This window comes from Rhinoraja longicauda, chromosome 13 (assembly GCF_053455715.1).
Source record: "Rhinoraja longicauda isolate Sanriku21f chromosome 13, sRhiLon1.1, whole genome shotgun sequence".
In the NCBI taxonomy this organism is placed as follows: domain Eukaryota; kingdom Metazoa; phylum Chordata; class Chondrichthyes; order Rajiformes; family Arhynchobatidae; genus Rhinoraja; species Rhinoraja longicauda.
Genome location: NC_135965.1, coordinates 40889445 through 40893449, shown reverse-complemented (window position 1 = coordinate 40893449; position 4005 = coordinate 40889445).

The window sequence follows — 4005 nt, the reverse complement described above, 5'->3', positions numbered from 1 at the left end:
TTGCTCAGGGGAACACTGGCTTTGGCTTGGCTTGAAAAAACGTGGCGTGCTTCAACTTGGAGAGAAGGTGGTGGTGGGGGGGGGGGGGGGGGGGGATTCACAAGGAACAACAGGGGGAGCTAAACATCACATTTATAAAACAGACTTTTTTAAGAAAGCCCGTCAAAATGTTGCGAGGTCTGAAATCAAATGCAATGAGAAAGCTGGGACCAAGTTGAGGAAGACAGGTCTGTGGCAGAAAATTGAAAAGTTATGGTGTTCAGAGTTCTCATTGAATGAAGGGTTACATTACCTTGTTCCTTCACCCCACATATATTGATATCTCTTTGACAGCATTTCTACTCCCCATCACATTCACAATCTTGAACAATACAGCTGCGATCTACACAAATATTCATTCCGATTTTTGCAGCGATAAATCAACGAGTGTGTGTGTGTTGGATTCAGAGGGGATGAGGGATAATGGCGAAATCTCCTCAAGGTATGCCTACTTTACAGACGTTCTCCTCCCCTCTCCTGTCCGGCCGGAGTTCTGCAACATCCTCTCTCGCTCTGTGATTCCTCCTGCTCTCCACGCCCACGTTTTAACCCAGAGAGCCCGAAGAAGGATTATCGACCCGAAGTGTCATCCATTTACTTTTCTCCACAGAGGCTGCCTGACCCGCCGAGTTACTCCAGCTTTTTGTGTCTATCTTGGGGATAATTGGATGTGGGTGCCGCACCTGTTGATGAACCCTGCTCACAGATATTTTTACCCCACAATCATTGTTGCTCTTTCTCTTCCTTTAAACTGGTTTAAAATATCAGCGTGGCAAAGATGTTGTGATCGGGGATGGTAACAGTTTGTAGCCGAGTTAGGGCATTCCACTCATAACCTTGATAGAGCTCGATGGAGACTAAACAACCAAAATAAAGTTATAAGTAAAATCACGATTTCTTTCCATAATAATCGACTGGGGAAAGATGATTATAAGTCAAGGGGAAAGATGATTATAAGACAAGTTTGTGTTTCACCATAATTTTGTGTTGCTGCTTAATATTAATTAATATTTACTTTTCTCTTTATAATTAGATTTTATGAGTATTTACTTTGATATAATCCAAACTAAAGACTTTCCCAATAATACTGTAGTCGTGCGTTTACAAAGCATGTTTAGTTTAGTTTAGTTTACACACACAGCATGGAGACAGGCCCTTTGGCCCACCTAGTCAAATGGCCCACCAGTAAGAATAAGGGGTAGGCCATTTAGAACAGAGATGAGGAAAAACTTTTTCACTCAGAGAGTTGTAAATCTGTGGAATTCTCAGCCTCAGAAGGTAATGGAGGCCAATTCTCTGGATGCTTTCAAGAGAGAGGTAGATGGAGCTCTTAATGATAGCAGAGTCAGGGGGTATGGGGAGAGGGCAGGAACAGAGTACTGGTTGTGAATGATCAGCCATGATCACATTGAATGGTGGTGCTGGCTCGAAGGGCCGAATGGCCTACTCCTGCACCTATTGCCTATTGTCTATTGTCTATTGAGTCCACGTCAACCAGCAATCACCCGTATTCTACCCGAAACAATAGGGGCAATTTACAGAAGCCAATTAACCTGCATGTCTTTGGAATATGGAAGGAAACTGGAGCACCCAGAGAAAACCCACACAGTCACAGGGAGAATGTACAAACTCTATACAGACAGTACCATCAGTAAGGATTGAACCCGGGTCACTGGCGCTATAAGGCAACAATATAAGTACTAGCCTATAGAGGCTATAAATTACTGGCTGTTAATGGCTCGCCGCTTTGTAATATGGTAGAAATACTACTGACTGAAAGATAACTATTACAAGACCCATGTCGGTTAACTATGTATTCACTTACCTGGACGATTCAAATTTTGCTACTGGCGGAGTTACTTTAAAGACTCCAACATCCAAAGTGTATTTCTTAATTATCTGCTGAAACGCAAATAGGACGAGCTTTGACTTCTTCCACACAATATGCCATCCCACAGAATGTTAGAGTGGAATGTTGAGCCTTTAAAAGATGGTTCTGTTTAGTTCTTTAACACGTTATAGGTGCTAGGTTATCAAATAAGTACAATACTAGTATTAGAAGTTAATTGTAAGGAAGGTTACCTTAACTTTATTGCCGTTACAAGGTGTTTGTTAGCGGCGTCTCAATATTTTGTTCATTTTTTCTTGTTTTCTAATTATCTATTTCTTTCCCTTATTTTTGCAATATATATCTTAGTATCTTGTGCTAATGCGCATTTCTCTTGGTGATATTCATGGGGGGTGGGGGAGTGGGGTGAGGGGTTTCTTACTCCGCCTATATTCCAAAAAATACTTTAATTACTGTGTTAGAGCATTTATTTCAGCAGAAGATACATAGACTAACTATGCAAGATGATGTAGCATGCAAAACTGTGGGGAAAGGACTTGCCTTTTGTGGTTGGAATGTCAAGGGCGTGAATGAACCAATAAAAAGGGGTAAAATACTAGCTCACTTAAAATCCCTTAACACTGACATAATATTCCTCCAGGAGACTCACCTCAAGAATGACTCACACAACAGGCTGAGGTGCAGGTGGATTGGACAGCTGTACCACTCCAATCAGATGTGCAGCATTTTGGTCAACGTGGGTTGTTTTTTAAATGTGCTATACAAATAAAATTGACTTGACTTGACTTGACCTTTCCCTCCAAAGCCAGGGGTTCCACAATCTTAATCCACAAAGGTACCCCGTTCAAACATAAATCTACAATAGTTGATAAGGAGGGCAGGTATATCATAGTGACCGGAGAAGTGTATTCAACCTCACTGACTTTGGTGAACATATACGGTCCAAATTTTGATAACCCCCAATTTTTCAATAAAGTATTTAATTTAATCCCAGATATGTTCCAGTCCAATTTGATAATCGGGGGTGATCTAAATTGTATATTAGACCAATACTTAGACAGATCTTCATTCTGTAGAATAATTACATCCAAGTCCAGTGAACTTTAGAATACATATATAAACAACACAAATATAAAAGATGTATGGAGGATTGCCAACCCCTCAGGAAGAGAGTATTCTTTCTACTCAGGTGCCCATAAAGTATATACACAAATAGATTATTTTCTGGTGGATTCTAAACTCCTGCCATATACCCACAACCCAAAATATCACAATATTATTATTTCAGATCATTGTCCTCTTGCAATCTCCGTGAAACTGGAAGGAATGGCGAAAAGACAGCCGTTTTGGAGATTTAATCCACAAATACTCGCAGAGGCTAAATTTTGTGAATACCTGAAGTTACAGATGGAAATCTTCTTTGAGACAAATGACACTCCTGGCATTTCTCCAACATTGCTTTGGGAAACCTTTAAAGCCTTCCTTAGAGGCTGCATTATTTCTTACCAAGCAGAACAAGAGAAGAAAGGCAGAGCAATAGGAACTAGAAAAACAAATAAATCAGTTGGACTCAGAAAATGCTGCTGACCCATCCATAGGAAAACATAACAAAATAGCTGCACTTAAATACAAATTAAACCAGATACTCTCAGCAAGAATCAGTAGGGCATTTCAATTTACCCATCAAAAATACTTTGAATTTGGCGATAAACCCCATAAACCTTTAGCAAGACAACTTCGCAAATTAGAAAATGACCGTACGATACATAAAATTAGATCGGAAAGAGGAGAACTACTTTCATTGCCCAAAGATATCAACGAAAGATTTCAACAATTTTACCAAACCCTTTACTCGTCTCAAACAACAGATGACACAGTGATGATGCAGACTTTTCTGGATAAGTGCAATCTTCCAACCTTCAGTGAGACCGAACGTAACGAGTTGGGTTCAGAGATAACAGTAAAGGACATCTCAGAGACTATTAAATCATTGAAAAATGGAAAAACTCCTGGCCCAGACGGGATCAATAATGAATTTTACAAAAAAATTAACGACATAATTTCCCCACGTCTACAATGCCTGTATATCCAAGCGTTCAAGGAGCAGACGTTACCGC